This window comes from Phascolarctos cinereus, unplaced genomic scaffold (assembly GCF_003287225.1).
Source record: "Phascolarctos cinereus isolate Bilbo 61053 unplaced genomic scaffold, phaCin_HiC Scaffold_5;HRSCAF=322, whole genome shotgun sequence".
Lineage (NCBI taxonomy): Eukaryota > Metazoa > Chordata > Mammalia > Diprotodontia > Phascolarctidae > Phascolarctos > Phascolarctos cinereus.
In genome coordinates this window covers 317,977,666-317,989,186 of record NW_027555958.1, presented here as the reverse complement: position 1 = coordinate 317,989,186, position 11,521 = coordinate 317,977,666, and positions in this window count along the sequence as shown.

Sequence of the window (11,521 nt, the reverse complement as noted above, 5' to 3'; positions counted from 1 at the left end):
TTGTTCTCAGTGATTGCTGGACTTGATTTTTAACTGACTTTTCCTAAAGAAAATGACAACCACTTGTTTTCTCTCTCCGCTTTGGAGCAAGCAATAGACAATAGGCTCAAACTATAGCTGTAAAGAAGAGGCTGGTTGGTCATTATGTTTTGTGACAAAGGGGACATGACTGAGGGAGGGAGCTTGGAGGTTCTCTATCTTTTAGGAACTTTCCTCTTGATCTGAGCTAGATGAGGAGAAATCCTGCTGGGAGACAGAGGAATGGACAAGAGTGGCCTGTGAAGAGTCCTATAAAGGATTCACGGAGAGCAGAGGACAATGCCAGGTGCCAAGTGTTTCAGTAAGCGGGGGGGGGGGGGGGGGGGGGGGGGGGGGGTGTTGGAAGGAAGTCAGCACTTAATAATGGAGCCCATGCTTATGAATGAATATAATACTAATGAGCTCCCCTCATCCCATGCCACCTCCACATGGGGAAACAGCCTGTTTCCCTGTTTATTGACCGTATGGAGATCATTAATGCCTCCTGACACCAGGGGTCACTCCCCAGGTCAATCCCTGAGCCATTCCTGCAAACTGAGGGGAAATGAACTTCCCAGTGACATATGGCTCAGACCCTTGAGCTTCAGAATCTGGGCAAAACAGGACTCTGCCCCACCCCCCACCCCCAGCCCTGGGAACTGATTCCTACCTAATGCCCAAATGGGTTAGGACCCCCAAGAACTTGATGCATTTTGGGAAGATGGGCGGGGAGGGAGAAGGAGATAGTGTAGCTTTGGTATAGATGAATAAAGGGAGAGGGTCTTGTCTTTCTGCATCCTGACCAGGAGGGTCCCAGCTGATAGACTGATATTAATCCCCTGGCGACTGGCTGGGGTGATGTCTGGTAGCTGCAGCTGCAGTTTACCAGGAGCAAAAACCGCCCTTTCTACAGGTGGCTGAGGGAGGCAAAAGCAGGGCCTGAGGTGGCCATGTGGCCATGTGGCCCTTCTCTCTGCTCTCTCCCTCCTTCCCTTTCCTGTTCCCTTCTCTCTTCATCCAAAGGCCTTCAGGGAATCTCCTTTGCAAAATCACAATATTCCTTCCCTGTCCAGGTTGAATTCAAGATGGCAATCAGGGGCGGGTTTGGGGAACAACAGGAGCTGCTGATTGGTGCACTACCATGCCCTCCAAGCTGATAGACAGCCAAATAAGCCACTCAAAGGACCAATCTGGGATGGCACCACCAAGTCAACTTATTCCACTGTTAATGGGCAGATTTTGCGGCCATCAGAACTTTAGGCTGCAGAGAGCTCCTGCCAGGCCCTAGACTCAAGTGCTTGAGAATGCCCGTGTTGGCAGAACCAGGAAGTAATCCAGCAGTCTGGGCTGATGTGCCAGACCTCTAACCAGGCCCTGGCTTCCTGGGGCAACGGATCCTCAGTAATGAATGGAGCTGGGAATAAATCCCACACGCCTGGGTAAGAAGGGGAGAAAACAACCAGGAGGAAATCAATAGGATTATAAGGTTAATACCAGAGCAGCCCCGAGTGACAGTTACCAAATAAATGATCTCAGGAGGACATGGCCAAGGTTAAATGAAACCCAATAAATATAAGGGAGCATTCAAAGGAGAAAATGCAGAATGTACAAGGATGGAAGGTGGAGTGGAGCCAGTGGGGGCCAACCTCCAAGTCTCTGCCCTGGATCCTGGGGGCTGCCTTCCCCCCTCTCCTTTGTGGAGGGGGTGGGGAATTCTCCTTCTAGGGTCATTTATCTTTGCAGCTTATGGCCACAGGCTCTGTCCTGCTTCTGGCATGGAGGCTCAAATGCTCAGTGGGCCTCCCATTCTTTGTCCAGACAAAACTTCCAAGAGAATCTTGTTTGGGCCAGGGAATGGAGGGGCGATCTCTGACTCTGGATGGCTGTGGACCTGCTGAATTCCAGTTTGTCTCTGTTTCTGTTGATGATGGGATTAGAGGGCTAGTTGGCTCCCAAGTCAAAGGGATTGAGTCTAGATAATAGGAGGCTACCCAAGCATCAGGAAGCTTGAGCAGACCTCTGGAGCAGAGCCATAGCCAGGAATTGTTGCTCCCAGTGCAAATTCAGTATCCCAGGGGGTGGCACAGAGGACACAGAACTCTGGATGTATAGACACAGTTGGAGAGGAGTGGCCTGTTCCTTATTCAGTCTTGGCTGTACTTCTGTAGCATAATCTATAGACTTCTACCCCCCATTAGGAGGTGACTGAAGCAGGAGGTGGTAGGTGGAGGGGAGTGAAGCTGTAAAGGAAGCACCTTCTCTGGGATGCCCCCAGGTTAGCAGCCAAGAGATGGACAGTCTATGGAGGACATCAGGACAAGTAGGTTTTTAATAAATGCTTGGGGATTAATTGATTGATTGATTGATTGATTGATTGACAGACTTGGCCTAGAGAGGAAACAAGTCCCCTAGGATATTGATACCCTGGAACCAAAGGCCTCCCATTAGTGATGGCTCTGCTCTGGAACTGGTGGTTAAGGACCCTCAGTAGCAATATTTCCTTTAAAGAATTTTAAGAAACTTAAAGCAGCTATCTGACTGGAAGCAAGGAGCAGATTAGGTGACTTCTCAAGGCATCAAAGGAGTGATGTGCGATAGCGAACAAGAGCCCAAGATTTAGAATCAACAAGGCCTGGGTTGGAATCCCATCTCAGACTCCAGCTGTCTGTTGTTGGAAAATGTCATCTTAATGCTCTTATCCTCGGTTTTCCTGTCTGCAAAATGGGAACAATAACACCGGCAGCACTTACTTTACACGGTTGTTTTTATGATAAATGAGATAATGCTTGTGAAGTGTCAATAGTCAATAAAATGTATTAAGCACCTACTATGTGCCAGGCACTGTAGTAAGCTCTGAAATATACACATTTATACACGTACACATACACACACATTTGTGTGTATGTATATATGTGTATTATGTATGTATGTATGATAGGGTTTAAGTTTTTCAAAGCCTTAAAGTGCAATATACATGTCAGTCATTATTATGTTTCATTTTCTCTAATTATCATGTTTTATTTTTCTCTTCATTTCCTTGGTTGTTATCTAAAGGTTTCATTTCCCCTGACCATACCAGCATAAAAATAATTCACCGAGTGAAAAATAATAGGCTGCCCCCAATCCTAATTCTTCCAACTTCTCACTACCATCTCTATCTCCAAACCTGGGAAGCCCACTTCGGTCTGTTCCTTCACTGGAATCTGCTTGGGCAGAATTACTTTTGCCTTTGAGAGGCTTTGGAGGGGGGTGAAGAATAATAAGCTAAGTTTTAGAATTAAAATGTCTATGGAATCTTCCTGAGTTCAGATCTGGCCTCAGACATTTATTATCTGTGTGACCCTGGGCAAATCACTTAACCCCAGTTGCCTAGAAAAAAAAATGTCTATGGAACATCCAGTAGATGATGTCTAATAAATAGCTGGAGATGTGAGACCGAAGATCAGCAATGAGGTTAGGGTTGGATAAATATAGCTGAGAATCATGAGCATAAAGATGATAATTGAATCCATTGGAGCTGATGAGATCTCCAAGTGAAATAATATAGAGGGAAAGAGAAGAGAACCCAGGACAGAGTCTTGTGGCACACTCATGGTTAGTGGGCATGACCTGGACAATGATTCAGCAAAAGGAGACTGAGAAGGCACCAACAGACAGGTGGGACAAGAAACATGAAAATGTTCCAGGTATTCCAAAAACCTAGAGAAAAGAGAGTACCTAGGTGATCAGCAGTGTCCAAGGCTGCAGAGAGGCCAAGGATGAGGTTTGAAAAAAGCCCAGTAGACTGGTAATTAAAAGACTGTTAGTAACTTTGGAGGGAGGAGTTTTGATTGAATGATGAGATCAGAAGGCAATCTATATAGAGAAATACCAGAGCCATGCTGTCCGGGACTTCCTGTAGACTCCCTCACATGTGGCACTTCATCTTCAGTGTCTGGAATGCATTCCAGCTTCACCTCCACTTCCCAGAATGCCCTACATCCTTCAAGACTCAAGGACTATCTTTTGCATGAAGACTTTCTTAACCCTCTTCCCTGACCATTGGTATCCCTCTCCCTACCTATCTTGTCACTGTTTTACCTATATTCTATAAATGCCTATTGATGTACATGCTTCCTCCCATCATAGAATGTAAGCTCCTTGAGGGCAGGAATAATTTCAGTTTTGTATTTCAACTCCCAGGGTCTAGCACATACTACAGTGCTTACTAAATTCTTATGGATTGATTACTTCATGAAATCACAGATCTTCCTTTATTCCTGCATCAATTAAAACCAGCCTATTCATGTGTTTGCCTTGGGTTGTTTACAGTGTCCATTCCAATGCAGCAATGAACATAACTAGTAATTTGTCGTAGTTCAACTGTGTCTGACTCTTCGTGACCCTGCAGACCATAATGTCCATGGGGTTTTCTTGGCAAAGATACTGGAGTGTTTTGCCATTTCCTTCTCCAATGGATTAAGGCAAACATAGGTTAAGTGACTTGCCCAGAGTCATACAACGAGTAAGTCTTTAAGGGCAGATTTGCACTCAGGTGTTTCTGATGCCAGGCCCAGCTCTCTATCCCCTGAGCCATCTGGCTGCCTGACTAGTAACTCTACTGTTGTGCAAACAATGTTGTAATGGGAAGTACTGATGAAAATCCCATAGACATATAACATTAAGCTTATAATTGTCCTGGGAGTCAGCTGGGATGGTGAGGTGCTGGGAAAAATGCTATCCTTCTTCTCTTCCTTTCCTCCTTTCCTCCCTTCCTTTCTTCCTTCTCTCTCTTCCTGTCCCTTCCTCCCTCCTTTTTTTCCCTTCCCCTTTCTTCTTTCCCTCCCCTCTCTCTGCTCCCTCCCTTCTTTCCCTCTGTTCCCTCACTCTCTCCTCTCCAATTCCTTCTTCTGACCATCCTTCTAGTCTTAGTTGGGGAGGACAAGTAGTCTGTGTTTCAGTGGGTTATCAGTTTTGAATTATGGAATCATGAATTGTCAGATCTGAAAGAGGTAATCTATTCTAGTGGTCCCAACCTAGAGTATACATACCCCCATGGGCTACAAGGAGCTTGTGGGGGGCTATAGGGAATACTTTTATTTTATCTTTTAAAAGTTATCTATAATCAATAAAGTTGCTTTTGAAGTAGCTTTGGAGGAACATTATCCCATTCTTATTAAACATTCTAGGCACTCTACTTATACATTAATGTTTATTTTGTTTCTTATGTGCATTTGCACAGTAAATTCTAGAATTTCTTCCTTTTTTTAATTAAACAGGAGTAGGGGAAGGGTTACTGAAAGCTAAGGGTTACAGGGAACTCCTGATCTAGTCCAATCAATGTCCATATTTTCATATATGAGGAAATTGAGCGCTAATGAGGGAAAGTTGCTTACCCAAGATTACACAGCATGCCAACAGAGTTGACATTAGAACCCAGATCTCTAGATTTCCAATCCCATGCTCCCTTAATTAACCAGCAAATATTTATTAAGTGCCTATTAAATGCCAGGCACTATGCTAAGCACCCAGGATACAAATACAAAATGGAAAGAGTTACTATCCTCAAGGGACTAATGTTCTATGGGTAGGGTTCCAGCACCATCCACAGAAAAGCAAATAAAGGACAAGTGTTAAGTCATTTGGGAACATCACAAACTGTAGGAGATAGTAAATATGTTTTGGAAGAAACACAGAGAATAAAAAGGAGCTGGGTTTCAATCCCAGCCCTGCTACTTAGGACTTAGGTGATCTTGGACAAAGTTCTGAGCTGCTCTGGGCCTCAGTTTCCTTATCTGTAAAATAAGGAGGTTTAACTAGATGGTCTTCAAGCTCCTTTCAGCTCTAAATCTGTGATCCTATATGATCTTGTGAAGGAAGGGGCACCTGAGCTTGGCCTTTAAGCGAGTTAGAGGTTCCCAGAGGCAGAGATGAGGTGGGCAGGGCAGTGAGGTATAGTAGAGAGAGACCAAATACCTGGATTCAGCCCTGGTTCTTCCCTTTACTACCTACATGTATGATCTCAGGCAAATCTTAGCCCTGCTAGGCCTTAGTCTCCTCATCTGTTTCTACAGATGGTGAGGATGCTGGATTACATGATTTCTTCAGTACTTTCCAGCTCTAAATCTGTAATCTTAACATCTATGATTTTATGAAAGCATTCCAGACATAGAGAACACAGAGGCATATAGACCAGAGGTGGAATGTTGTGTGTATACAACAGAGAGTAATTCAGTTTGACTGGAGTGTAAAGTATATGTGGGGTAGTGATATGAATAGCCTGGAAAGATACTGGAGCCAGGTTGTGTGTAGGGCTTTAAATGTCAAAGAGATGAGTCTGTGCTGTTACCCAAGAGAAGTTAGGGAGCCCCTGAAATTTCTTGATCCAGGAAGGGTCATGGCCAGACATTTTCTTAAGGAATATCACTTGGACGGCTGTGTGGAGGATAGATTAGACAGAGGAGAGACTGAAGGCAGGGAGACGTGTTCCAAGCTGCTGGAGGTCATCCACAAAGTGGACAGTTAGTGAAGGTAGCCAATTAAGCATAGCTGATCCCTAGGTTTATAAGCAAGCTTATGCAAAGTGAACCCAAATTATTTCATATTGACCCCTATTTTGCAGATGAGGAAACTACTAGATGATCGAAGCTAAATCACTTGCCTAAACTCACCTGTCATGTAAGTGAGACTTGAAAGCCATTCCCCTACTCCACCATCCATATGGTGGTATTTCTGATATACAGGACTCCTAAGTGCCCAGCCTTCCTGCACTCTAGGTCTTGAGTGCTTCAGATAAGCTCACTTCCCTGGCTCGGCTCTGGGAAAGCTGATGAAACCATCAACCACTCTGCCTCTCCAGGCCTTCAAATACTTCATTCCTCATATGCATCTTTGGGGACCTCCTGGGTTAAGTGTGGGTGCCTGGAGGGAAAAGCAGGATGGGAAGCTAGGGATTTGAGAAGTCAGAAGTGAGAAAACAGGAGACGGGAGGAGAAGGGAAAACACCTACAGGATCAATAGATGCCCTTCCTTCAAAAATCCTACATTAGCTTCCCAAGCATGGAAAAATCATATCCAGCAGAAGGCCTCCTCCTCCACCATGCCAGCCTCCCCTTGCTCTCACTGCCCCTCCTCCCCCAGGTGAGCCCAGCAGGACATGAGCTAGGGAGCCTGGAGAGGATTGGGGGCAGCTGGGTAATCATGAGCCCCAGTGGGAGGTAGTAAGTTTCTTGCCCTCACTACCCCCTCCCATGGGGACTCATGGTGGATTTCAAAGCTCAGATCAAAACACATATGTAGTACTGTCAAGACTGGTCAGGTAATTAGGAGTTCTGGTTTTCAGAATTCCAGAGTATGTTCATTCTTGGACATTAGACGTTGTTCTCTCTATCTCTCTTTCTCTCTCTCCCTTGATGTTCTCCCTCCCTCCTTTCTCCTCTCTCTGTGTGTATCTCTCCCATCAGTATCTCGTGTCTTTTTTACCTTCTCTCCTCTCCTCCCCACGACACACAAGTACTTACATAAAGAATAGCAAACTCATTCAAACTCAGCTTCCCTGTCTCCAGTAACTCCCTAGCTTGCTCATGTTGTGCTAAAGCAAAAATATCTAACTGAGACTTCCTTTCCTAATGCGATGGCATGCTTGGGGCAGCAGGTGTATATTGCATGCATTTCTGTGCCCCCCAGCTTCATGCATCTGAACCTCATTCTTCTTCCAGCTCCTCTCTGTTATCTCTCTTCTCTTCCCACAATTCCCATTCATTTTTTATATTATAGTCCCTATCTCCTTTGGGGTTGTTATTGAGACTGTAGACTTATCTAGTCAACTGGTTAATTGGCTGATTAGTGGTAAAATAATTAACTAGGAAGTGGCTTAGTTAGCAGAAGCCCTGCCTGGTATTTGAGGTCAGTTGATTGGTTGGTTGAGGATCTTTCGGGCATTCTAGGCTTCATGCCATAGCTTGGGACAAGAGCTACCTCTCCCCTTTTTCTCCTTCCCATCTCACCTCTCACATACCACCCTAACCAACACTTAAGAAGAAAATAATGCCAGCTGGGACTGGATCCCTTCTCTAAAGTAACAGTGTGGTAAATATGACACTGATCTAGAGTCAGGATACCTGGATTTTAGTCCTGGCTCTGCTACTCACTTGCTGTGTGATGTTGCATGTCACTGTACCTCTCTGAGCACAAATTCCTTTTCCTTTCTATAGTAAAAATAAAAGCATGCATTATACCATGATGTCTTCCTTTCCAATGTTGTTTCCCCCAGCTAAAGAGGGGGAATCTGCTAGCCTCCAGAAAAAGAAAAAAAAACCCATAACTCTACACTCCAAGAAAGATCAGTGTCCCTTTTCATAACTTCTAGGCAGCTCTTCCTAGGGTCTGGCCTAAATCTGTCCTCCTGTCATACCAAAAAGGTCTCATTTGTCTCATAATTTGTGGAATGGGAGAATGATCACTCCCCTTCACACATGATACACCATCAGAGAATTCTTTCTCTGAACTGTGTGTGTTTGTGTGTGTGTGTGTGTGTGTGAGAGAGAGAGAGAGAAAGAGAGAGAGAGAGAGAGAGAGAGAGAGAGAGAGAGAGAGAGAGAGAGAGAGAGAGAGAGAGAACTGGAGAAGCTGAGGCCTGCATATGTGAGGCCCTAGTGAGTGTCACCAAGGAGACACAACTGCCCTTCCATGTTATACCAAGCATAGTATCTCTGAGGCATATGGGATTAAATACTCTGTCAGATCTCGGGTCCTCTAAAATGGTTTTCTCCCTCTCTTCAACAATTAGGCGAAAGATGCTGCTTCTCACTTACCTCAACAGGCATCCCTGGGCTTCTTAGGAATGGAGACAGGAAGGAGGATGGGGCTGGGACACTGGTGCTATTCTGGGGGAGGTGAGGAGAGTTTTATACTGCTGGCTCATCTTTAGCTAGTCCCTTAGCTTCATTACAGGCAGGAAACTGATTCTGCTGTGCTGTGGTGCTCTGGCCCCTTTTCCAAGGGAAGGGTGTGACAAAGATACAACCTCAGTTAGCAACCAGAAAGAGAAACACAAAGCAGGTTGAAGAGCTATCCTTACAGAGCTTTCCTGAGCATGACTTCATGACTGTAGTCTAATGGTGATGAAAGAGTAATTTTGAACCATGAATTGGGGGGGAGGGAATTGAGATGATTTCAAACATAGCAGAAAGGGACAGCAGACCCAAATTTGTTCAAACTCTAGCAGAGTTAAAGGCTCATGTACAAATGAAGATGAATAATAATAATACCTGACATTTCTAGAAAACTTTAAGACTTAAAACACACCATCTTATCAGAGCATCATAACAAACCCTTAAGGGAGATGCTGTCATTTTTACCCCCCCCATCTTACCAATGAGGAGACTATAGTTCAGAACTATTTAATGACTTTCCTAGGGTCTCACAGCTATTTAGTGTCAGAGACAAAGTGTAGAGGTTAAAAAAATCCAAAAAACCACTTATGCCTTGGTGGCCAGAGAGGTTTGGAGAGAGATCTGGGAGGGAAAGACAGAAAGAAGAATTCTCCCAGAAGATAGAACTTCCCCCCCGCAATATAAAAGGTGGGCCTCTTGGTCAGCTTCCCCTTAATGAATGCTTCTCCCCCTTTTCATTCCTGCCCTACCCTCAATAGCTTGTCAATTGATAATTATTGATAACTGTTCATTCTGGGAAGTGGAAAAAGAGAACCACTTGAAGAGAACCACTTTTCACTTGAAGAGGCCCAGAAAGCTCTGGGTCATTCTGCATTAAGTATTAAACCAAGTTTTCTGCAGCAACAATCCAGATGTGCAGAGGGGGTTGGAGTTTGGGGGTGGCGGGAGGTCTGGATAATCCAATGTCTGGTTCCTGTTTATTTTCCTGTCTCTTCTGAACCATTCCTTGCTCCATTTTATATAGAAGAGGTCTGTAGTCCAGAGAGGTAATTGCTGGGAAGCAGAATTCAAATTCTTGGTTTCTTCCTCAGTCCAGGAACTCTGACTCCAGCTGGGGTAGAGGAGCCTTGATGCCTAGAACCCCAGATTGCCCCAGTTTGATTGCTGAGAGCTCTCTCCTTTCCTAAGGTGGTTCCTGATTTTGTCTTGGAAGAGGCAGGTGGAAACCTCTATCCAGGCTCCCAGCAATCTTGCTGATCTTCTGAACTAGATCTGTGTTAGCTGGGCATAGGGAGAGGAGCAATGCAATCCAACTTTGGTGGGGAGGAGGAGGGAGCCTCAGAGAGTCCCACAGTAGGGCAGCAGCAAGCAGGGCTTCCAGAATGTCTCTTCCAGGAATTGGAAATAATGAGGTCCCTCCAACCAGAAGCATCCACAAAAACCTACTTCACTTATAGGCTCAGCTCCTTTCAGGCCAAGCGGGATCCAGCTGCCTAGAGATGGGAGTTTCCGAGAAGACTAAAAAGAGAATTGTCACCAAAAAGCAACTAGCTTGGAAAATCCAACTTTCTGGTAGTATTCTAAAGGCTTAGGTTAATGGGAAGAAAGGGGGAAGAGAGGAGAGAGAGAGAGAGAGAGAGAGAGAGAGAGAGAGAGAGAGAGAGAGAGAGAGAGAGAGAGAGAGAGAAAGTATCAAGGAGGGAGGAAAGGGAAGAAAGAGGGAGGGAACATGTAGCAAAGAAGAGAAGGAGCTAGGAGGAAAGAAAAATAGATGTAAAGAGAAAAAGATAAGGAAATAGAGATGATTGTTTGGGGGAGAAAAAATATATGTAAGTCAATGAAAGGAGTTTGAGCCAACTGTGGCTGATGTATGGAGAGTGGAACAGGACACCGAGAAGTGGGGAAAGAGAAGGAGCGTTCTGGTGAGAAATATAGAGACCTGAATGGGAATGTGGCCCTCGGAAAACCTTGGCATTAGCGGGGTCAGTCTTGCGGAGGCTCCCCAGCCCTAGCGGGTGGACGAGAGGGTCCCAATGACCACAACCGCGGCAGAAGCGGAGGCACAGAAGGTTTCGGAATAGCCCGGGTGGCCCCTGCAGCCTCGAGGTTGCCGTACCCCAACCGTGGCTGCGCCTAACCTCATTCCCGTCTTTCCAGAGGCTGCGGAAGTCTCCCTGTTCGGCTTTGGGAAACAGGGCCGACCCTGACCTCAGACAAACCCTCCCTCGGCCTTCTTTCTGCCTCCAGACTGACTGTTCTATGAAGATTCTCTCAGGGCCCCAAAGCAAACCTGAGACAAGAGCCGCTTGGCCTTCTCACTCTGTTCTTCTGACCGTCGGTTGGTCGGTGGGTTGGCTGGGGCAGGAGGAGGTGAGCCTCGGCTCCCGGCGCTGGTCTCGGAGGACTCCTCCTCTCCTCCCCGGCCCACACAGCTACTGCCGGGACAAGCGGAGTTCTGGTGGAAGGAATAGGAGGCTCGATGTCCGCTCCTCTACTGGGCCTGACCGGGACCCAGTGGGGTGGACCGGAGGCGGAGGTGTAGGGGTGGAGGTGGGGTGGGGTAGGCGGGAAGAGGAGAGGGGCTCAGAGAGGGCGGAGTAAGCTCCTTGCTCCTTGCGGTGACCTCGAAC